The 25,425-nt window shown below is 45.7% G+C and overlaps 1 protein-coding gene across 8 annotated transcripts in view; it reads left to right on the forward strand.

The window, feature by feature from the left end:
* MTCL1 (microtubule crosslinking factor 1) overlaps positions 1-25,425 on the forward strand; it is a 114,311-nt gene that overhangs the window by 14,835 nt on the left and 74,051 nt on the right. The gene's annotated exons all lie outside the window — the stretch shown is intronic.

A 25,425-nucleotide genomic window follows, 5' to 3' on the forward strand; every position in this document is an offset into this window, starting at 1 on the left:
TGCTTGTAAAGCCCGAAGTATCTGCTCTCTGACCCTTTACGGAAAAGGCTTGTTGAACCCTGGTCTCAAGCTATTTTTTTATAATTTCCATTCCAATGAGCTGGCTGTTAGTTCCCTTTATGGGTCCATGCGGGGTGTATTATTACTAGAATACAAAATTAGGCAGTCTCTTTTTTCTCGAGAGCCTCTCTTCCAATGAGCTGGAAAATATGTTATGCTTGTCCATTATCTGTGTCAACAGATGTGGGTGTGTGCTGCCTGTGTCTGTTATGCAGCCAATATGATTTAAATATAGATTTCTTTTACATTTTAGGGAGTGAATGTGCTTTAGCAAAGCGGTCTAGACAATGCATACGTATTTTTTTTCATTTGCAACGGTAATGAAAATCCCGTTTTCAGTATAAGATTAAAGCTGAAAGTCCTCTTGGAAAATATCCTGCATGTTGATGAAGGTACAAATGGTGGTGAGGGCTTTGAGATGATGGCTAAAAAGCCAGCATATTATGGGCCAACACTTAGCGCTTCATGGTTCCTTTGGATTCACTTCGTGATTCAGCTGCTAATCCATCTACTGCTCCACCCACACTTCACTCAGACCCTGGACTGGGCCCTGGGGAGGCAGATGCCCTGCCTTCAAGGTGTTTATTGAGCCAACATGTTATGGATTTGTGTAAATTCTGTGTATGTTGCCACTTCCATGAAAACACTGCGTGCTCTATTTCTGTGTCTTGTCACTGTCCCCCTACGCGAATGGCCCCGTGGGACTTGGGCTCTATGGGCCAGGTTCTGTCTGTCTGGGTCACTGTGGGGGTGCCCACAAGGGCCTGGATCCCAAGGGTTGTCAGGGACTTCCTGGGTGAGTGGGGGGTACAGGTGAGAGCTTCACAGAGGAGGAGATGGGGAGCCTGGAAGGTCCTGTCCTGGTTGATGACCCTCTGGCTGTGACCACTCCCATCTACACTTATACATCCTAATAACTTTCTTCCCTCTTTTCCCTTTGGTCCAAGTTTGCTAGGAGGCAGGCTGTAATGGTTTCTTTTCCTGAGATTTCCAGTTTGAGCCTGACCTCGAGGGTACAAAAGACAACTTTGAAGTATATTTTGTAAGTTTTATACGTATGTTTTATGTATGGACTTCCCTAATGGCTCAGTGATAAAGAATCTGCCTGCCAATATAGGAGATGCAGGTTCAACCCCTGGGTCAGGAAAATCCACTGGAGGAAGAAATGGCAACCCACTCCAGTATTCTTGCCTGGAGAATCCCATGGACAGAGGAGCCTGGCAGGCTACAGTCCAGGGGTTGCAAGAGAGTCAGATATGACTTAGTGACTAAACAACAACAACGTTTGTGTATAAATATATAAATTATATACATAAGTAAATATGCGTATTTAAAGCAGGCAGGGATCCAGTACTCTTGCCTGGAAAATACCATGGATTGGAGGAGCCTGGTATGCTGCAGCCCATGGGGTCGCTAAGAGTTGGATACGACTGAGTGACTTCACTTTCACTTTTCCCTTTCATGCACTGGAGAAGGAAATGACAACCCACTCCAGTATTCTTGCCTGGAGAATCCCAGGGATGGCGGAGCCTGGTGGGCTGCCGTCTTTGAGGTCGCACAGAGTCGGACACGACTGAAGCGACTTAGCAGCAGCAGCAGCAGGGATTCTTTTGCCCCAGCTGAAATGGATTTGTGAAGGACCTGACACCAAGTCACAAATAGCTCTCTGGAGAGAGAAATGACCACTGATGTTGGAGGCTCAGGCTGATCCTGAAGAGGGGGTGGGGCGTCAGCCCCTCCTTTTCTTTACGTCTTAAATACTCAGAGGGGTCCCTCCACCGGAACACAATCACTGTGCTCTTACCTCTAGAGTGTCAGTCAGACTGGTGGGGCTGCATTCTGACACCGAAATGCTCAAGGAGTCACCAGACTGAGAGTCTGAGGAGGGTCAGGGGCTGGTGGGCCTTCTGGATGCAGCAGGGTACCCCGGTTCAGAGGTGGCGTTTGAGATGCTTATCGGAACATTCGAGCCGGGGTCTCCGTGAATGGCTCCTTTGTACCAAAGCCAGAACAGACTTAGCCGTGGGTTTCGCTCTAGAGGGAGGATAGTGTTTTCGTCTTGAGCCGTGCTGGTGATCGTTCACCCCTGAGGGCTGGTAAATGGACGATGAGCCACATGCTGAGAAGGTCCAGGGTGGTTTGTGCGTCTCCACCACAGGCCCGGGTGCAGATGTGTCTGCCCCCACCTCCCCACCCCGGCCTCGGAGGACGGTGAGACGGTGGATCTCTGCGCCTCTCGGCTCTGCGGCTGCGCATTCTCTCTGCAGACCGTGCTTTGAGCGCCTGGGGGACTCCTCCAGGATGGGTGTCTCCTCGCTCTGCAAACGCACTGTGTCCAGGAGCAGACTTGTCCCCTTCACCTCCTCCTGCACCACACTCTTGTCTTCCCAGCTGTGTTAACAGTGACACTGTCCTTTAAGTCACCCATGCTTAATGGCTGGCAATTATCCTTACCTCTCCTGCTCCCCACCATCAGTGGCTTGCTGCTCTGAGTTCACGGTCCTAGAAATTCTTTCTCATTGGTACGTGCTACGGGGTTGAACCTCAAAATTTTACCAAGTGAAAGAAGCCAGGTATTGTACGAGTACATTTATCAGAAATGTTCAGATAGATAAATCCATAGACAACAGATTAGGGGCTGGGGAGGAGGGAGACCGACTTGGGTTTCCTCTTAGGCGCTGACAGTGTTTTGGAACTGGGTGGAGGTGGTTTGCACAACATTGTGAATGTACCAAAGGCCACTGGACTGTACACTTTAAGACAGTTAATTTTAACCTCAATTAAACTTTGTGACTTTCTTCTATCCGTCCTTTCACCCATCCCTCCAATGAGTATTTTGAGGGCTGACACTCCAGTCACCACATTAAGGGATGCAGCACTTTTAACCACCCCCTTTTCTGTTTTACCTTCTGCATCCCCCCAGTCCGACAGTTTGAGCATGGCTTAAACAGACAAACTTGCCTTGGCCACAGTTGCCTAGCCCTTTAGCGTGACACAGGTCCTTTCCTGCCTGGTCCATCCCAGTTTCCCACCCCAAGGCACTAAACCCTGCAGTGAACTGAAAGGCAATTGAGAAGGATGAGAAGAGACATGCCCTCTGCGCCTCGAACTCCTAGAGGGGTGTCACTTTCTCCATGGATAGATGAGATGCTTAAAGAGGGCTGGCAGAATTAACCCTCTGGAATTGTCCCTTCTGGTCAGCCAGCTCACTGACTTCCTGTGCTGTTCACATCATGTCCATGCACCCAGACTCCCATATACCCCTTCACTTGTGCAAAACTCTAATTTTTTGACCCCCCTTTTGGGTACATTTCTTCTAGTAGTCTTTTTATGGTGGAATATCTCAAAAAGGTTGAAACGGTTAACTTGAGTTGACTTTGAGCTTCGTAAAGATCGGCCAAGTGCTTTCACTGTATTTCTTTCTACCAGAAAGTTTCTTAAATACACGCTAGACACAAATAATAACTGGCCAGTTAATTGGCACTTTCAAGAGGGAGCGGCAAGTTTTGGATCATAACAGGAAACTAGGGTTGGTGGATGGAGCCACAGTGAACCAACTAGCTGTCAGATAGCTCTTGTGGGACATCCTTTATCACTATTCAGGACATGATATTGATTCTCTGGGTTTGGCTGAGACTCCTTTGTGCCAAATAGATGATCAGATTTTATAACCGTTTCTGTTTTTAAATTAATCTATTTCAGTTGTGCTGGGTCTTTGTTGCTGTGCATGGGCTTTCTCTAGTTGCAGTGAGTGGGGGCTACTCTTTGTTGCAGTGCTTGAGCTTCTCACTGCAGTGGCTTCTCTTATTGTGGAGCACTGGTTTTAGGGCCGGTGGGCTCAGGAGCTGTGGCACACGGACTTAGTTGCTCTGCCGCATGTTGAATCTTCCCAGATCAGGGACTGAACTCATGTTCCCTGCCTTGGTTGGCAGACTCCTATCCACTGTACCACCAGGGAAGTCCTTGTAACTGTTTTATGAGTGCTTGAGAGGAATATGTATGCTCCAGTTTTGGGATGAAGGCTTTGAATCCATTAGATTGAAGACTTTCCAACTTGAACTATACTCACAGCAGAAAGGACATTGTATATCATCACTCAATATACAGATCAAAAGTTTTTACAAAGTAATGCTTATTTTTTGCCATATGGGATGTATTCTGGTATTTTCTGTTCTATTTTTTTTTAATGGTGTTTGTAAGCTCAAATCCATTACTAGATTGCCACAATTTGGGAAAAACTGTGTATCAGATCACTTGTTAATTGTGTTCAAATTTTCTATATCCTTTATAGTTTGTTAAATATCTCTTTAGGATAAAGATATGTTAAAATCACCCATTATAATTTTACATTTAAATTTTCTTCTTATATTCTGTCAAACTTTGCTTTATAGATTTTGAATATGAAATCATAAAGATTTAGAACCTTTATTTGGTAATGAATTGTTCCCTTTATCATTTCATAATGACCTCTTTATTCTAATGTCTTGCTTTTTCCTGTTAAGCCTACTTTGTCTGCTTTTATCATCCATGCCAAATTTCTTCTAGTTAGTATTTGCCTCATATAGACTTTTTGGTGATTCTCTTCTATTATTTCTTCACCACTATGTTTTAGGTGTATTTTTTGTGAATGGACTATAGCTACCTTTTAAAAACTGGAATCTGGGAATCTCTTTTTTCAAAACTTGTGAATTTAATCCAGTTACATTTTTTGTGGCTATTAATGTGTTTGAACTTATTTCTGTCATTGTATTTTATGCTGTCTGTCTTCCATGCCTTTTCTTTCTTTATTTTTTTTTCTCTTTTTAAAAACATTTTTATTAAAAAGCATTACAGCCAGCTGCAACAACAGTGAGCAGAAAGAAAGGAGAGGGGTAGGGAAGACCCGGGGACCCCATCCCAGCTGCTCCCAGGGGTTGGAGGGCAGGGACAGACTAGGGAGGGGCCTGAGTGGTGGCAGTGGAAAAGCTGCTCACCATCTTTTTTTTCTATTTTTAATATTGATTTCTCTTTTCTCTTTAATTAAATTTGCAATTCTCATGTTCTCTCTCTTGGTTAGGAAACCATACATTATATTACTCTTTTGATGATACTTATATTTTTAACATGCATGTTTGTCTTAATATCCCAAACTAATCACTATCCATATTCTTTTCCTGAATAATACAAGCATCTTAGAAAGCTTCAACTCCAGTCAATTCCTATCTGTCATACTATTGTTATCTAGTACCATTCTGGTTTCATCTTGTTAAAATCAGCTGGAACCCAAGTTGACTAATAACTCATGCTGTTATTTAGATTCATTTGCACATTTTCCAACCTGCTATCATTGCTTCTTGAGTGTGGCTCCTTACTTCTAAATTCAGTTTCCTTCTCACTGATCTATTAATATATCTTTTAGTCATTCCTTTTTCAGTAAATGATATTGTCTAATATGCTTTTATTTCATACTCAATCTTGAAAGCTATTTAATTAGGTATAGAATTCTAACACTTTGAGGATAATATTTTTATTATCTTTTGACTCTGTTTTGCTATCAAGAGATCTGCTGTCAGATATTCTCATTTTGGTAGATAACCTGTCTTTGCTTCCTGGTTACTTTTATGCTATTCTCTTTGTGTTTGGTATTCGGCAGTGTGAATCAGATGTATCTTGATTTATTTTTATTTTGCTCAACGTTCTTTGTCAGTCTGAGTGTGTGGCTTTCATAAAATCTGAAAAATTCTCACTCTTTGAATAGTGTTCTGTAGTGAAACTATCTCTTTGAATCATGTTTCTTTCCCATTCTCTGTGTTCTTTCTAGAATTCCTTCCTATTAGTCTTTGTGGGACTTTCTTATGTTGGCCATTCTTACTCCATCCTCCATCTTACCCACCTATACTTTTTTTAAGCCATTTTATCTCTGTATGGTACATTCTGGATAATTTCTTCATTTCTTATCCAGATTATTCTCTTCTTTACATAATAATTAGTTTTATTTGTCCACTAGCTTTTCATTTCAGTGAGTTTATGTTCCAGGAGTTTAAAAAAGCTTGATCTTTTTCATATATTATCCTTTTCTCATAATCTCATAGTTCTTGGACTTTCCAGGTGGGTCAGTGGTAAAGAATTTTCCTGCAATGCAGGAGATGTGGTAGACGCGAGTTCAGTCCCTGGGTTGGGAAAATCCCCTGGATAAGGAAATAGCAACCCACTCCAGTATTCTTGCCTGGAAAATTTCATGGACAGAGGAGCCTACCAGGCTACAGTCCATGGGATCGCAAAGAGCCAGACACGACTGAGCACACACATACACATAGTTCTTGCTTTAAATCTTTAAGCATTTTAAAGTCATAGTCTTTTTCAGTTTGCTCTGTTTATCTTGAGTTCTTGGTGTTACTAAGTGTTCAGTTTAGATCTGGTGACTCTTAGAGTGGATCATGAGCCCTTCTGAGTGGGAATTCCATGAAGTTTGTTGAAATGTCCTCCTAGTGAGTTTTGATGTCGATCTGTTTTGGAGGCCTTAGTGGTATTATTGGTCCAAATACGACTCTTAATTTTGGCCTCATGGATCTGTGTACCAAATGGGTGTGTCAGTTGAACATTGAACGTGCATGTGGCATAGACCTAGGGTATTTTCATATTTCAAAGGAGATTTTTTTTTCCCCCCACCATCCAGTGTCTTGAGCAGAAGCTTACTGTCCCCATCCCCGGGTGACTTTTAGTTTCCTTTCAGGAAGGGTGCGTCTCTGCAGTGGGGTGCTTGGGCACGTTGATCAAAGCCTCTTCTCATGCCCCTGGCCTATTTCTGGTAACTCTCAGCCTCCCCTCCTCCCCCCTTAATACACACCCTTGTGCTCACGCTCTGGTTATCCCTTGGGCGTTGTGGACACTGGGGAATCTTCTTCTTTGTGTGTGTGAGTTCAGCTGTGCAAAAATGTTTGCTCGTTACATTTTCTCCAGCATCCTGAGCTGTTTACTGGGGAGCAGGGCTCACGATTGCTCCCTGCGCCGTGTTGCCCAAACAGGATGTGACCCTTCAGGGTTCAGCGGAAGCACCCGGGTTGCAGCCCCGGGGCCCAGAACGACTCCATGTGTCCTCCATCTCCTGACCCATCACTTGCATCCCTGCCTCTTCCTGTGGCTCCCTAACCCCCGCTGAGCTCAGAACCTTTCCTTAGCAGTGGCTTCTCCTCATCTTGCCTTCTCCTCACTGTCTTCTCTTGGGTGTCTGCTGTAGGCTGAATGTCTGTGTCACCCCCAGACTCAAGTTAAATCGTAGTCCCCAGTCTGATGCTATGAGGAGGTGGAGCCTTCAGGGGGCGACTGGGTCTTGAGAGCAGAGCCCCACCCACTTTCCGAGGATCAGAGTCCTCATCAGAGAGACTTCGTCCAGGGGCCCTCTCCTGTCCATCATGTGAGGACACAGGGGGACCTGGCTGTCTTAGGAATCAGGAAGTGGGTCCCCATCAGACCCGAATCTGGCAGCACCTGGATCTTAGATTTCTCAGGCTCCAGGACTGTAAGAAATAATGTCTGTTGTTGAAGTTCCCCCCGTTTTTGGTATTTGTCAGAGCAGCCCAAATGGACTATGACAGTCTTTCTCGTTTTCTCTCACCCAGTGGGTGAGAACTTTTCTCTGTGTCATAATAAACTCAGGCAGCCATAAAGTCTGAAACAAAGGTGTACAAACATGATAAATGGTTTTATTGCTCTCATGCTACACTTTAATGAAATAGTGTTGTCTGTAGTTTCAGAGTTCGTGGTCCCCCTTGTGAGGAAAAGATGTGCGTGGGTGAGGCTGTGTGAAGCATCTCTGGGCAGAGTCTTCATGCCAGGGTGCTGCCCAGACCCTGGCCAGGTTGTCATCGGCCTCCGTGGCATCGCTCAGGCCTCGGCCCCTTGGCTGGTCAGCAGTGGACGGGAGGAGGAGCAGGCTGTGTGGACGAGGCAGCCGTCTTCTGTGGATGACGCCTCAGGGAATACGCAGCACCTGCTGTCCTTTGCTGAGTTCGGAGAGAGGATAACAAGCTCACGAGCAGGACAGGGAGAGCAGTCTGGTGTCCTGAGTGACCCCGGTTGTGTGCTTGCTACCTTAATAACGAGGTGACATGGGATGAGAGAGGGGAGCAGGGTGAATCAGGTTGTCTGGTTAAGTCTTCTTCCCAAATATGAGACCTGAGAAGAGCCTGGGGTGGGTATGTGTGTGAGGGTTGGGGCATATGTGTGTGTGCATGTGGGTGCATGTACGTACAGTGTCTGCACAGGGATCTGGGAAACGGTCTTCCTGTGTCCTGCCCACACCCGAGAGCAGGGGTGGGACTGGACTAAAGCCCCATCAACAAGGGCGCAGGCCCCAGGCAGGGGACGCAGAGTTCAGGGGCTACAGTGAGGAGCAGCAGCAGATACAGGAAGCTTTGGCAAGAGCCGCTTTGAAGGCTTCAGCTGTAAATGGCGCCGTTTTGGTGTCTGGGAAGAAAGGGTGTGTGTGTGCAGTTAAACAACCATAAATAGTGCTAATGGCTGATTCACTGTTGCTGGCAGGGCTGGGTGACGGCCCATTGGGGGCTGTGCTGGTCCCTGGGCCCAGCCGTGGAGCAATTTCTTGTGGAAATCAGGATGGGAATTACATTGCCTGTTTTCTACAAGGTACATGAAGGTCAGTGACCCCCTCACTGCAGTCCTGGCCAGGCCAGACTGACCCAGGCTCTGACCCAGCAGCCCTCCTCTCTCCTCTGCCCTCTGGACCTTAGCTGGAACCTGGCCTCCTCCTTTGCTGTGTACTTGCAAGGAAGAGGCTGGTGGCCGGGTATGCACTGGACTGAAGTTCTGTGCAGCCCCCAGGCCAGGGCACCATTGGGGCAGCCGCTGGAGGAGCAGGGGGTCCATGAGGAAGGGCATCCATGTCTTTTTCTGACTCATAATGCTTCTCTATAAAGTGAATTTCTGCTTCTAGAAGTACCCATCGCGCTGCTTCTCTGCTGAGAAAATTATAGGAGGAAGGAGGGCAGAGATCACCTTTGACGAGAGAGGGCACGCCCCCTCCCCCTGCACCCCTCCAGGCTTACCTAAGTCTTGCCTTTACTAGTGACACGGGGCCCCATCTTGAAGATCCTCCCAGAAGTGCCACCTCCTCCTTGAAGCCTTCCCAGCACCCTTTTTCTGAACTCTTTCCTGAGGCCCTTGCAGATTCTCCAGCAGTTTGTAAGAAATAATTCAGCAAGTTCCCATGTATCCTTTGTCCAGTTCAGACTCTGGTATGATCTTGAAACTAGGGTGTCAGGTTGATTCAGTCAAGCTACAGACTGTTTCAGGTTTCCTGACCATTGGGGTCCCTCATGTGGACCTTGTATGGCCACACCTACTTTCCTCTGACCACGCCCACTTCTCCTCCTGTCCCTGCCCCCATCGTGCACCCCTGGCACCCGTGGCTGGGTCTCTGTTTCTGTGGTTTTGTCATTTTAAGACTATGACATGAATGGAGACACACAGCATGTAACCTCTGAGGATTAGCTTCTTCACTCAGCATCAGTCTCTAGAGATCACCCGGATTGTGTACACATCCATGGTCTGTGCCTTTGTATAGCTGTGGCGTGGTCCACGGTGACCATGCATCACAGGGGCTTAACCAGTCACTAGTTGAAGGACATCTGGGTTGTTTCCAGTTCGGGGCTGTATGAATACAGTTGCTTGGTTCCTGGGCCATATAAGAGTTGTATATTTCGTTGTTTTTTTTTTAAAAGAACATGCCCAGCTGTTTTGCTATTTTCCAAAGTGGTTGCACCACTTAAAGTTCTCACCAGGGGTGCAGGAGTGCTCCATTGTTCTGCATCCTCATTCGTGTTTGGCATTGTCACTGTTTTATTTTGTCCATTCTCATAGGTAATACATCATTGTGGTTTTAATATGCATTTCCCTAGTGGCTAATGACATTGGTATCTTTTCATGTCGTATTTGCCATCTGCATGTCCTCTTTGCTGTCTTCATGGTTTTTGCCCTTTTTCTAATTAGATTTGCTTGGTTATTTTACGTGTGTGTGATTTTTTTTTTAAACTGTTGAGTTTTGAGAGTTCTAGATACTAGCCCTTGGTTGGCTATATGGTTTACAAATATTTTCTCCCACTCTGCCATTTGTCTTTCTTCCTTTCATAGGGTCTTCCCCAGGGCAAGTGTTTTTAATTTTGATGAAGTTCAATTTATAAATATTTCCTTTTATGGTATCAATTCCAGAGCTCTTTGCCTAGCCCTGGATTCTGAATATTTTCTCCTTGTGGGTTGCTTAATTTTTTTTTCTGAAAGTGTTACGTTTTACATTTTAATCCGTGGTGTCCGTTTTGAGTTCATTTTTGTATAAGGTGTGAGACTCAGGTCAAGGTTCTTTTTTTTTTGTCTATGAGCCTCCATTTTTTCTGACACCATTTCTTGGAAAGGCTGTCTTTGCTCCGTTGAATTACTTTTGTACCTTTGTCAGAAATCAGGGGACGTATGTGTATAGGTCTATTTCTGGATGTGGTGCTATTCCCTTGATCTCTACCCACACAACCTTGACCACTGAGCTGTACAGATCTTGAAAGTGCTTTCTTGGTGGGTGTCCACTCCTCCATCCAGCAGTTTGAGTGTCTTGCAGGATCCCTCCATGGCATTTCTGATTTATTGAATATATACATGTGTCTGCATGTCCTTGCCCTCGTCAAGCACTCACTAAATATTTGTTGAATTAGTGAAGGTTTTATCACCTTTATCTTTTCCTTGAGAAAAAGCTATAACAGTCTTAAAATCCCTTGGCAAGGAATTTCTGACTGTAAATGAGCACCTCAGGGCAGTGCGTATAGACCTGTGGTTCTACTCAAGGTCAAGTACTTGGACGGTGACTGTGGGCCATCTGATCACCTGTTGGGTCAGTGATGAGAGACCTTCAGCCAGGCTCAGGGGTCCATCCCTCCCCATGGTAGTGCCACACCGGTTGTCCCTGTGAGCAGGGGCCTCCTCTCAGCCTGTTTCCTGTGTCCCTGTGGGCATTCAGGTGGCCTTTCAGACTGCGGTGTGTGAGAAGCAGTGATGCTATGTGAGCGGCCATCAGCATGAGGCCACACTCACTGCCCCAGAGAGGTAAGACCCCCGCCCCTCCTCTGCCTTCACCACAGATTTCCTGGCACGTGGGAATCTTTCAGAACTTGGAGGGTGGCTGTCTGCCTGTCACTTGCTATTGGTGAAAGGAGTTTGTGAATTTCAGTGAAATGGACACCATTCACGTTTTTCTTAAATAATGCAAATGTAGCGAGAGCACATATTTCTGGATAATTTTAACACCCCTAGGTGGTTAAGTGCATCCAATTTGTGCTACGGGAATGAAAAAGTGTGAAAGTTTTCATTGCTCAGTTGTGTCCGACTCTTTGTGACCCCATGGACTGCAGCCTGCCAGGTTCCTGTGTCCATGAGATTTCCCAGGCAAGAAGACTGGAGTGGGTTGCCATTTCCTTCTCCAGGAGATCTTCCCAGTCCAGGGATAGAACCCAGATCTCCTGCATTGCAGGCAGATTCTTTACCATCTGAGCCACAAGGTGCTACAGGAATAGATAACAAATATTTCTCTTTTTAAAATTTACATTTGATGTGGGGGTCCGTCAAATTTATATGCCATATGTGTTGTTAGTGACATTGTATGACTTGGGTAACTTATCCTCAAATGAGGAATCGAGAGTCACATAAGCAGAAATGCTTAGAAGATGCTGACTGGTTGGTGTGACTGTTTCTCAAGTACACTTTCTTGGCATTTCTCTAACTCAAGTGAGAACCATCAAGTGTTGAGTAGTATGATTATGAGCCAAAGAAGCCACTTTTGGTTTTTCCCTTTAGTCGTCAGAAATCATTCAGCGTTGAAAAGATGCCAAGTTATATGTGTATTTATACATCTGTGCAGAGTGTCTTCCTGTTGAGCAGTTGATCGCTAGTGTTTGAATCTCTGACTTAGGATGAGCCTCTGAGAAAGGAGGGGGAGGCCTGAGCCCCCAGGGCGCTTCCCCTCGGGTTGGCCAGTTTTTGTGCAGAGAGAAGGCTCGTGTGGGAGGCTCGGCTCTGATTTGTCCCCCAGCTTTGCAGATGCTCTCTTCTGTGACCCACAGCAGAATGGCCGGGATGAGGGAATGTCCAAAACGTGGGAGCACTCATCAGATGGCTGGCACGTGAGCACAGATGCTGTCTGTCTGTGGATGCAGACGGGAGCCGGGCGCCCAGGCAAGACCATGTTTGCTCATCAGGCGTGCACTTGTGTGATTGATCTCACCCTGAGGACCTCAAGGAGCCCCAGTCGGTGGTCCTCCCATCACACACGGCCTTTTCTCTTGGGCTGGAGGTCTCTTGGAATTTGAGCAGGGCTGGGAACTGGAGGGGGAAATTATGGGAGGGTGGGGCACCAGGCACCCCCACAGGACTGATGCACGAGGCACTGGGAAGGGGGGCTGCGAGAAGGCTTGTGAAGGTTCCATCCTCTGTGCTTATTCGCGGAGATTAGCAACAATTCTCTTCTTTGAGTGAAACAGTCACTTCCAAAAAAATCCTCCATGTATTACTTCCTGTGAATCCTAGGAAACAAGATAGCTTAAAGATGATATGATTTTATGCAAGACGTGCCTGTCTGTTTTGTTCTAATGCGTGTGTTTCAAACACTTTCATGATGGAGGGCTTTACACAATTCCCCTGGAACCCCTCTGAAACAGAGAGGCCTGCCTTCTGGCCAGCTGACTCCACGATCGGGCCGCTCGCTTCCTTTTCAACTTCAAAGTGTCGCTGGAAGAATCTTTTGTTTCCAGAGGTTTTCTGGTATAGGGTTTTTGGATTTGTTTGGATTTATTTTAAACCAGGTTACTCACAGGGTCACTGAGGGGCCCAAGTGCCACATAACCTCCCATCTTCTATTACAGTGAGGTCTGCTCAGGAAGGGTCATCAACCTCAGCTCTGCAGTGTTTGGGGGGCCGTCCTGTGCCCTGTCGGACATGTAACAGCATCTCTGGCCTCTGCCCACTGGATGCAGTGACAGCCCTCCATTTGTGCCTGTGTCTATGGGCAAAGCCACGTGTCCTTGGGGTGGGGGGTAGGTCACCCCTAGTTGAGCTCCACCAGCTTGAAGAGACACCAGATGCACAGGCTGGCTGGACGTCTCCCTCTCCTTCCACCGCCCCAGACCCTAGAGCTCTGGAGGGAAGCATACGGGCTGACCCAGAGGGCGTGTCATGCTGTCCGCAAGGCCCTGACCTTGACGACAGAGTCCAGTTCTTCCTTTCAAGGGAGTGTGTGTGTTTGATGTCATCATGAGGGGCAGCACAGGTGATTCTGATATGCTCGGAAAGCTTCTTGTGTCTCTCTTCTTGTCTCTTCTTCACATCTCATTCCTCTGTCTCCCCAGCAATGTCTGAGCTTGGCTCATCATTAGATTTCCCCAGGGACGGGCTGGCGACAAGGCGGGCAGACAGCAGGCGTTCACATTCACCTCTGCTCTCAGCCTCTTGCAGAATGTCTCCAAGGTGCCCTGTGAAATGGGGGGTAGATGTTTGGGTCTTCTTTGCAGGAGGGATAGAGGCCAGCAGTGCCCAGAGCAGGGGATAAGGTGCGCCCTGCTCCCCGGCTTTTATCAGGTGGTGAAAGGGGTCATATAAATGCGTGTGGAGGACCGAGCCCTCGAGCCCAGTGATGCTGTTCCCAGCCACCTCGTAGAATCTCCAGGGGGTGCTTATGAATCCTGATGCCTGGGGCACCCCCTGGCCCATTACATTGGAACCTCTGCAGTTGGGACTCAGGCATCTGAGGGTTTTGTTTTGCTCCATTTCTCTGGCATCTGTGTTTTGTAAAACTTCCTGGTGCTTTCAGATCAGCCACGGTCACTGACGTGAGAGGATGGTGTTGAGAAGCTCCATAAACATAGCTAAGGAGTTCGCACCCAGGACTGATGCTGAGGGTGGTTCAGGTTAACGAGGGGTGAAGTCAGAATTTGCAGGACAGGCATTTGGGGAAGACGAGGCCTTGGACTGACCTCTTCCCATCAAAGCGGAGGCCCCAGGCGAGTGAGCAGCCAGGTAACTGCCCTCGGGGGCAAGTCAGTGCCCTGCCTCAGGTGTGGATTTATGACCACAGCAGCCATCAAGGGCCGTGACTGTGTGGCTTCCTGGCCACTAATGATAGTTTTCCTAAAACACATCAGAGGCTGGATTCTAGCCTTCCCATGACAGGGGCTGTCATCTGTCTCAGGTTCACCGGCTCCTGCCACTCATCAAATTCACCCCGCCCCTCTCTGCCCCTTTAATTTCCTTTGTCCTCGCCTGTCCTTGCGCCCTGTGCTCATGTGCAGTGTGCACATTTCCAGCTGTTGTGGATTGTGTCGTTTGTATGTGACTCTGCTCTCCCAGGTGACCAGCGGGACAGGAACCCACATTAGAGGGCAGGGTGGCCATGTGGTCAGTCTCTCCTGTCCTCCTGGGGGCCTCTGAGCCTCTCCTGGGCCTTTGAAACCATGCATCTGAGCACTGGGATTTTGTTTTAATCAACTGAACACACTGTCAGTAAAGGGACGCTCTTGAGACTTTCCTGGTGGTCCAGTACAGGGAGCATGAGTTCAATCCCTGGTCAGGGAACTAGGATCCCACATGCTGTGTGGCACAGCCAAAAAAAAGGAGGGGGGGAGGGTAAAAGGACACTCTTGAATTGAATGTATATAAAACTATGATTTTTACGTTACACAAATGGGAATCAATCAGGTGAAAACATAAAATAGCTGATTTTTCCCACAGTTGGCTAATTCTAATTTATTCTGTGGGTCTAGCCCTTCCCTGTTTTTTGAATGAAATCTAGATCCATGATTTCTTTTGTCACTCTTGAATAGCACATGACCTTTCTTGTTCACTTTTATTTATCAGTATACATTTTTTAAAATTTATTTTTGGCTGCGCTGGGTCTTCGTTGCTGCATGCGGGCGTTCTCTGGTTGCATTGGGCAGGGGCTACTCTCTAATTGTAGTGCACGGGCTTCTCATTGCGGTGGCTTCTTTTGTTTCAGGGCATGGGCTCTAGGTGCATGGACTTGACTAGTTGTGGTGCACGGGCTTAGTTGCCCCATGGCGTGTAGAATCTTCCTGGACCAGGGATCGAACCCATGTCCCCTGCGTTGGCAGGTGGATTCTTAACCACCAGACCACCTTCTGTTCACTTTTAACTCCCCCAAATCATCTCATTTCTGTAATTAAAATAGTGATTTAAAAAAAAAAAATAATGATTAAACTCACTCAAGGCCACAGTATGTCCCACCAGTGGACTGGTCTGACCAATGGGCTGACTTTTCTTGTCTCTTGCTTTTGGGGACTGTTTCAGCAGAATGAAGTGAATTTGGTTTGGGGAAGTGTTTGCTACTTTAGTATTGGGTGCATAAAAATTCATGATTATCATAGGTTGGCTATGTAGGGCTCCTCCACGTGGCCCATGGGCTCTAGAGCACGAAGGCTCAGTTGTCCCAGGGCACATGGGATCTTAGCTCCCCGACCAGGGATTGAATTAATCCCTTGCATTGGAAGGCAGATTCTTAACCCCTGGACCACCAGGGGAGTCCTGGTTGTTCTATTATTAAATGCATTATCCCTGTTAATGCTTTTGCCTTGTATTACAATGTAGTCTGATGCTGCTGTCAGTATCATACTGTACTGATTTTGCTACATCAGCTTTTTTGAAGCATTTTTTGCTGGTTTAATTTTTCTGCTTTTTTGTTTTCAACTTCTCTGTGTCATGTTTTAAGCAGTTTAAGGTTGAGTGTGAGAGATAAACCATGTTTATCTTAGTGAGTTTGTTCCTCTTAAGAGTTGCTGTGATTGCACTCAGAGTTGGACCTGTTCTGCTGTTATTTTTCCTGCTACCATGTTTTTTTCCTTCTTCTTTTTTCTAACCTACCTGCATTCCATCAGAAATACTCAGCTTGTTTTTAATTCTCTCCATGGGTTTAAAGTTTATAGCTCTGTTCTTTCATGGATTGCCTTTGCAAATTTTAACAAACGCACTTAGGATCATATTTACCATTCTTCTAAAGGACACAAGCTTCTTCTGATACCCTGACTTGCTGACAGTCATTCAGTGTCGAATCACCAGTACCCCATTTGAAGCATCCATTTTATTTTAATTTTAAGTACTTATGCTGATTCACCATTTAAATCTAAGTTCACTAACTTTGGCACTGCTTTCCTTCTGGGTTCTGTTTCTTCTTGATGGGATACATTTCATGTTATTTCAGTAGGTATAAGGTGGAAGTAATCTCTACATAGAAGCCTTTGTATATTTAAAAAATGACTTACTCTCAAATGGTAATTTAATTGGTAGAGAACTTTGGAAAACAGCTGTCTTCCTCAACACTTCTAAAGATAACAATGTCATTACCTTTTGGTATCTGTTGTCATTGCAGCAACCATCTGCCTAATTGTCTATCTTTGCTGATAATCTCACTTTCCCCATGGCTCCCTTTAAGGTTTTTTGTTACCATTGCAGTTTCACTATGATTTGTCTTGATGTCGATTTTTTTTTTTGGTAACTTTTTTTTTTTTTCAGTTTTAATGAGATATAATTGACATGCAGCACTGTATAAGTTTAACATGTGCAGAATAATGATTTGACCTACATCATTAAGTGATTAGCACGGTAAGTTCTGTAAACACTCATCACCTCATACAGTAGCAAAATTAGAAAAATTTAAAAAAAAATATTTTTTCTTGTAATGAGAGCTCTTAGAATTTACTCATAACAACTTCCATGTATAAGATGTGGCTTTCTTCTTCTTTATCCCCGTTGGAACTTGCAGTGTGTTTTCCTCACTTCTTATTGACTGTGGTGGCCCCAGCCTGTTTAGCTCAAGGATGTTTGCTGATGTTTGGGGCCCATTGCCTAGCAGTGTCTGGCAGGCATAGCCGGTGATGCAGAGACTGGTGGAAGATTTCAGTCAGAGATTCTACAAGTTGAGGTCAGTGTCCACAAAGTACAGGCTCTCCAAGGCAGCCACCACGTAAATCTTACTGCAATGCACTGGTTTAAAGGAATAAATGTATTTTTCACCTTTTTAATTTCATCATTAATACTCTTTAAGACACAGTCAATGATTTAAGAAACAACCAATTCAGTCAGTGATTTCATGGTCAACAGCATTTCTCTCCAGAAACGTTTGGCCCGGTTTCCCATTCTTGTGCCGGATGACTTTCCTTTCTCTCTGTAACTGTTCAGTGATGCTGCAGCCATCTGACTAAAAAGGTTGGGAATGCTCTGCTCTGAGCTTACTAGTGCAGTTTTTAAAAGAGAATTTTATGCATTAACCATTTGCTATAGGGCAATATTGTTATTCTTGTTAAGTTACCTGGTACACCAATAATCTTTACATTTGGGGGTTTTACAGATGTATTTTTTCCTTTTTTTTTTTTTTGAAAAAAAAAAAAAACCAACTTTGTTTTATATTGGGGAATAGTGAATTAACAATGTGATAGTTTCAAGTGAACAGCAAAGGGACTCAGCCATACATATACATGTATCCAGTTCTCCCCCAAACCCCCCTCCCATCTAGACTGCCATATAACATTGAGCAGAGTTCCATGTGCTATATAGTAGGACCTTATTGGTTATCCATTTTAAATACAGCAGTGTGTACATGTCCATCCCAAGTTCCCTAACTATCCCTTTCCCCTATCCTCCCCCCAACTTGGCTACCATAAGTTCATTCTCTAAGTCTTTGAGTTTCATTCTGTTTTGTAAGTAAGTTCATTTGTATAATTTCTTTTTTGATTCCACATGTAAGGAATGTCATACAATATTTATCCTTCACTGTCTGACTTACTTCACTCTAGGTCCATCCATGTTGCTGCAAATGGCATTATTTCATTCTTTTTAATGGCTGAGTAATAGTCCCTTGGATATATGTACCACATCTTTACAGATGTAAACTTTGTCCCCAGTTTAAAGTAGGAAATTCAAAGAACGAGTGAATAGGTGATTTTGTTTTTCTCTTGCAAAATTATTTTTTATAGGTGCTTGGTTTTTTAATTGAAGTATAGTTGATTTGCAATGTGTTAATTTCAGGTGTACAGAACAGTGATTCAGTTTTATATATATATATACACACACATATATATGTTCTTTTTCAGATTCCTTTCCCTTGTAATATGTTATTACAAAATATTGAATATAGTTTCCCATGCTATACAGTAGGTCCTTGTTGGTTACCTAGTTTATATACAGTAGTATGCTATCTGCTAATCCCAACCTCCTAATTTATCCCTCCCTGCCCCCCTTTTCCCTTTGGTAACAATAAGTTTGTGCTCTATGTCTGTGTGGTCTTCCCTGCTGGCTCAGATGGTAAAGAATCCATCTGCAATGTGGGAGACCTGGGTTTGATCCTTGGAGAAGGGAACAGCTATTCTGGCCTGGAGAATTCCATGGACTGTGTAGTCCATGGGGTCACAAAGAGTTGGACGTGACTGAGTGACTTTCACTTTCTATGTCTGTGTATCTGTTTCTATTTTGTATATAAAGTTCATCTGTATCATTTTTTAAAGATTCCACATATAAGTGATGTCATATGATATTTGTCTAACACTTCACTCAGTATGATAATCTCTAAGGTAATCCATGTTGCTACAGATGGCATTATTTCATTCTTTTTTATGACTGAGTTATATTCCATTGTGTTATATGTATATACCACATCTTTTTTTTTTTAACTTGCAAGTATTTTTTTTTCCTTTTTTTTTTTTAATTGAGGGTTTTTGCCATACATTCACATGAATCAGCCATGGGATACCACATCTTTTTAACCCATTCATCTGTCAATGGACATTTAGATTGCTTCCATGTCTTGACTACTGTAAATAGTGCTGCAGTGAACATAGGGGCATGTGTATCTTTTTAAAGTACAGTTTTATCCAGATATATGCCCAAGAGTGGGATTGCTGGATCATATGGTAGCTCTACTTTTAGTTTTTTTAGGAACCTCCATGCTGTTCTCTGTAATGGCTGAACCGATTTACATTCCCACCACTGTACAGGAGGGTTCTCTTCTCTCCACACTCTTCAGCATTTTTATGTATAGACTTTCAATGATGGCCATTCTGACCAGTGTGAGGTGGTATCTCATTGTAGTTTGGACTTGCATTTCTCTAATAATTAGCAATGTTGAGCATCTTTTTCTGTGCCTGCCGACCATCTGTATGTCTTCTTTGGAGAAATGTCTATTTAGGTCTTCTCCATTTTTTGATTGAATTGCTTGTTTTTTTTGATATAGATATGTATAAACTATTTGCATATTTGGGGGATTAATCCCTTGTTGACTGCATCATTTACAAATATTTTCACCCATTCTGAGGGTTGTCTTTTCATTTTCTTCATGGTTTCCTTTGCTGTGCAAAAACTTTTAAGTTTAGGTCCCATTTGTTTATTTTTGCTTTTATTTCCTTTCCTCTGGGAGGCAGATCCAAAAAGCTATTGCTGAGATTTATGTCAGTGTGTTCTGCCTATGTTTTCCTTTAGAAGTTTTACAGTGTCCAGTCTTACATTTAGGTCTTTAATCTATCCTGAGTTTATTTTTGTATGTGGTGTTAGGGACTGTTCTAATTTCATTCTTTTATGTGTAACTGTCCAGTTTTCCCAGCACTACAGATACTTGTAATGTGAAGCCCTCTGGGTTGGTAGCATGATTTTTGAGGTAGCTAGTCTTTAATATTTTGAGACTTGTTGGCCAATAAGCACAAATAACTAGAACACTACCTTGGGGAAGATACTGGAAGTCTCGCTGACCTTTGGCAGAGGATGAAGGCACAGGTGCTTTTGAACTGTGGTGTTTGAGAAGACTCTTGAGAGTCCCTTGGGCTGCAAGGAGATACAACCAGTCCATCCTAAAGGAGATCAGTCCTGGGTGTTGTTCATTGGAAGGACTGATGTTGAAGCTGAAACTCCAATACTTTGGCCACCTGATGCGAAGAGCTGATTCATTTGAAAAGACTCTGATGCTGGGAAAGATGGAGGGCATGCAGAGAAGGGGACGATAGAGGATGAGATGGTTGGATGGCACCACTGACTCAATGGACATGAGTTTGGGTGGACTCTGGGAGTTGGTGATGGGCAGGGAGGCCTGGCATGCTGCAGTCCATGGGGTCGCAAAGAGTCGGACACGACTGAGCGACTAAACTGAAACCGAAGGCACGGGATGTGGTTTGCTTTTGAAATGGGAACTAGAGCTGTCTCTTATGAGCCTGCCCACCCTCCCCTCCCCACACAGGACACAATTCTGCCTTTTCAGGTCAGGTTGGACTAACCCAGCCCATGAGCATGTAGAACGTGATGCTTTGAGAGCCGGGAGCAGGCTCACCGAGCCCTTTTTGGCCAATTTCCACCCTGCATGGCTCAGTCATGGCTACAGCACATCCACAAACCATGCTCAATTGAATGAGAAATCAGATGAAGACCTCAGCAGCAGGTGCTGTGTTGGATGGAGGGTCCAGCTAACTTGTGAAAGACAGTACAGAAGCCTGGAACTGGTGGGTTTCAGCACATGTCATGCTCATCCCCTCAAATCCCTGAAATGTGGGAGCTAAGCGGTGGGCACAACAGAAAGGATTAGGCTGGGGGCTGCTTCCCCAGGAAGCAGGTCCTCTGGCAGGACTGGAGGGTGTGCACAGTGTGGGAGAGGCAGTAACCGAGAGCTCTCTGCCAGGAGCATGAATGTGCCTTCCTGTAGAAATTCTTGTGTGCATCTGTGGTGTTTGTAAGAGATCCCATGATACCCGGGATGGTTTTCCCCTTGTTATAAAGGATGAACATTCCAGAGATGCATGCTAGCATCTGTCAGGGCATGCACGCTTAGTCACTTCAGTCGTATCCGACTCTTTGCAACCCCATGGACTGTAGCACCCCAGGCTCCCCTGTCCATGGGATTCTCCAGGCCAGAATACTGGAGTGGATTGCCATGCCCTCCTCCAGGGGATCTTCCTGATTCAGGAATTGAACCTGCATCTCTTACATCTCCTGCATTTGGAGGCAGGTTCTTTACCACTAGTGCCACCTGGAAAGCCCAGCATTTGTCAGTGAAGTGAAGTCACTTCAGTCATGTCCGACTCTTTACAACCCTATGGACTGTAGTGTGCCAGGCTCCTCCATCCATGGGATTTTCCAGGCAAGAATACTGGAGTGGGTTGCCATTTCCTTCTCCAAGGGATCTTCCTGACCCAGGTATCGAACCTGGGTCTCCCACATTGCAGGCAGACTCGACCATCTGAGCCACCAGGGAATCCCAGCATTTGTCACAGGTCAGAGTAATTCACAACGTGAGGCAGAATATCAGCTTCGTGAGGTCTGATCATAGGTCTCTGGTCCGAGAGGGCTGTGTGTGTAGATGTACTGGACAGATCCCTCTGACATCTGTGATTGTAAAGAGGAGAAGGTAACGCTGCTTGTCTCTGGGTTATAAAAACAGCCCTCTCCTCAGAAAACATCTCAGTATCTCCCACAGCCTGTTCTGCTGAGCGAGTTTGGAGACAAATATGTCATAGTAATTGGTTAGTGAAGAAATGGTTGTATGTTGCTCTCAAGTACCTTCATCTGGCTTGTTCTTCTGTTAACCAAAGTCCAGTCTTCGGAGCTTTTACTGCATTCAGGGAAGCAGAAACCTACCCAAGTATGAGAAATCCTTGAGAAACACAGTAACGGCCATTTTGAGGTAGTGCTTCATGCTTTGGGTTAATTTGCACCCTTTAGCCCCTGTGAGGTGAACTGTCTCATCACTCGCATGGGCCAGGTGTCCCCAAGCCCAAGGAGATGAAGGCTTGGAACCTTAGTCAGTGAACATTTCAAAGTGGGATGAGTGGAAGTTTGCAGGGTTGTGGCGTTTTTGCTGTGAAGCCTTGGTCAGGGCTGCAAAAATCAGATGGGTGGTGACAGCACACCACACAACTGAGACAAGACTGCAGGATGGGGAACGTCAGGGGAATAGCAGCTAAAGAGGGAACTGAGGGACGGCCCAGTGCACCCAGGATCCAGGGAGGGCGCGGGGGGAGTAAGCAAACATGATTTACTCCCGGCCCCACAGTAGGAACCATGCATCAGTTAATGGATGCGGTAAATTGCCTGGCACTTGCTGCTGGGAGTTCAGTTCTCTGTGCTCATCCCATCAGGTTAATGGGGAGTTAAATGGCTCTTGAAACGAGCTGACTGGAGTTGCTGGGAGCCAGGCTTGTGTCCTGGGCCAGGTCGAGCTCTCTGGGGAGGCTCAGGGCCGGGGGAGCTGATAAGGCCCCCTCGTTCCTGCTTCAAGCTGTTTGCATCGCCCTGTCTGGCTTCCCCCTGGGGTGGAGGTGGGGGCTGCAGCTTCTGTTTTTTCCAGGACAGAAGACCCTGCTGCTGGACCAAGCCCAGAGTCTCCAGGAGTAGAAAACCACCTTCCGGCAGGACTTGCGGGCCCAGTGTAGTGGGAGTATACTGGCGGGTGGGGAGCACAGCTGATGACAGCATTTTTTAAATTATGGAAAGTTTTGAGCATTTGTGGGGATGAGATAGTGAACCTTCACATCCTCGGCCTTTATCCGCATTTTGCCACTCTCTTTAATCTTCCCTTCTGTGGTATTCCTGCTCTTCTTTCCTCTATGTTGAGTATTTTAAGGCAAATGGAAAATGTAGAGCATGTAATCACAAACTGAGGGTGTCCATAATTCACGCAATTTCCCTTAACAAAGCCTGTGGACCTGGACTTTACAGGGAACAGGTACACCACCGTGAGGCCACAGGTTTTCCGGGTGTGGATGCTACTCACTCACCTGTAGGCCTCAGACTTGGCCTTGGGGGCTGGTGAGAGAAGTTGTTTGTATTATTTTTCTGTTTATCATAATTAAAGCTACATCGCCTTCTTGATTTAAAACCATTTGGGGGATTTTGCATGAGTTACTTTTTTTTTTTTCTCAATTTTTTTTGGCCACACAGCTCTTGGGATTTTAATTTCCCAACCAGAGATTGAACCCTTGCCCCCTGCAGTTAAAGCTTAGTTTTAACTACTGGTATTCCTTGCATGAGTCACTCTAAGTATTTGGGAAAAACTTCCTTTGGAGCAAAAGGTGGACAGGCCCAGGATGTGGACAGGCCAGAGAATCTGTTCCAACCTTGACCATAAATCTTTTACTGTTCTTTAGTATAGAATGTTCTTGCAGGTTAGTAAAGCTTGTTGTTCTTATTGTTTAGTTGCTTAGTCATGTTTGACTCCTTTGTCCATGGGATTCTCCAGGCAAGAATACTGGAGCCGGTTGCCATTTCCTTCTCCAGGGGATCTTCCCAACCCAGGGATCAAACCCGAGTCTCCTACACTGAGCCATCAGGGAAGCTGTGTGGAAATAGATAGCTTTTGTAAATGAAGTGGTAATTACATGTTACATTACTGGTTTGTTAGTGTTTTAGAATAATTTCTCTCTCTCTCTCTCTTTTTCCTGGCTCTCCTTCCCCAGTGCAGTTTGGGTTCAGTTCCAACCATAGCAGGTCTTAGCATCACACAGAGTTGTATTAGGTTCCTGTGCTGCTGTAACAAATGATCAGACTTAGTGGCTTAAACGAAGGCAGATTTATTATCTCATAACACAGTGAGTGGTTCAGAAGGCTGAGCTGGCCCTCACTGGCTACAGTGAAGGTTTTACAGGACTCGATTCCTTTTAGGAAGCTCTGAGGGGAGAATCCACTTCTTTGCACTTTCCAGACCCCCCAAACACATCCTCATGTCTGGGTTCAAGTCCTCTCCCTCCATCTTCAAATCCAGCAGTGGCAGGATTCTCTCTCCTGCCTCCCACTTCCATCCCCAAGGACCCTGATTACATGGAGACCACCAGGAAAACTCAGGCGAGTCCCCCTATTTCAAGGTCAGCCGATTAGCAACTGTAACTACCCTTTGGTATATGGCATCATGCTGCTTTTATTTCTCTTTTTTCACTACTATGCTCAAAGGGGAAAACGATATGTTTTTCATCAGTTATTCAATAAAAGCATGAGTGCCCATGGGTGTGTAAGGCATTCTCCCTAGATTTAAAAACTCAGTCTGCCCTGAAGGGGGCTACCCAGGTGGCTCAGTGGTAAAGTATCTGCCTGCCTATGAAAGAGACACAGGGGATACAGTCAGGAAGATCCCCTGGAGGAGGAAATGGCAACCCACTCCAGTATTCTTGCCTGGAGAATCCCATGGACAGAGGAGCCTGGTGGGCTACAGTCCATGGGGTCACAAAGAGTCGGACACGACAGCAACTGAGCACACACGCATATGACATCATGCAGTCATGGTTTCCATGGCTCAAGGAAGTGGGTGTTTGGGGGAGGAGGGAATTGTTCTGCCTTCCACAGCAGGGAAGCAGTTTTAGAGCTAGTGAGACTAGAGCTTATTTACTCCTCCTTGCAATTGCATAGTTGGGAAGTCGAGACTTGGGGCATGGCATTTATGAGGAGCCTGCCCTGTGTCAGGTACCCGTATGTGACCGAGCTGAGCCTCTCACCCTACAGCTGTCCGAGGGCCCATCCCTGCCCTTCCTCCCGCCTGCTGGGTGGGTGTGGCTCCCTGACAGACCTCCGGCTTCCTGTCTGGTGTTCCTTCTGCCCGCTCACATCTTCCTCCAGTGACAGGAGCGATAATGCATTTTCCAGAAGTTCCTTTTTTGAAGGAAGGTTGCAGTGTCATCGGTAGTTTCCAGCCTTTTTAAACTTTTATAACCCCTTGTCTTCTCCAAGGGGCACCATGTTTTTCTCATCCCCTCGGAGCATGATTTTTTTTTTTTTTGGAAATCACTCAGTCCAAACACATGAGATTTTCGTGAAAATTCTAAGAAACTTCAGCTTGTGCCCATTCCTCTCCCTGCCCCCTGCTGCTTAGGACTGAATCTCCTCTCACTTTCTTTTCGTCTTGGGCACATTCCTTCTGTCCTGGTTTTCCCTTTAACAAGCTTGTGTGTGTTAGTTACTCAGTCGTGTCCTACTCTTTGCAATCCCGTGGACTGTGTCCCGCCAGGCTCCTCTGTCCATGGGATTCTCCAGGCAAGAATACTGGAGTGGGTTGCCATGCCCTTCTCCAGGGGATCGTCCCAACCCAGGCTTGGATACTTGTAAAAAAAAAAAAGTGTGTGAACTCCGACGTGTGTATGTCCCGTGTGAACCCTAGGGCGATATCTGTCGGGTTCTGGGAAAGGTTGCAGCAGCACTTTGTCGAGGCTGGGGCCCTCACATCTTGTTTTCTGTGCTTTTTATTCTTCATAAAGCTTCGGGCTGCTCAGGCTTTTTCTCTGGTTGTGGTGCGCGGGCTTCTTACTGCAGCGGCTTCTCCAGTTGTGGAACACAGGCTCTAGGGCACAGGCTCAAGAGTCATGGCACATG

The sequence above is a fragment of the Giraffa tippelskirchi genome, chromosome 14, assembly GCF_054371585.1.
Source record: "Giraffa tippelskirchi isolate mGirTip1 chromosome 14, T2T-mGirTip1v1.2.pri, whole genome shotgun sequence".
NCBI classification, from domain to species: Eukaryota; Metazoa; Chordata; class Mammalia; order Artiodactyla; family Giraffidae; genus Giraffa; species Giraffa tippelskirchi.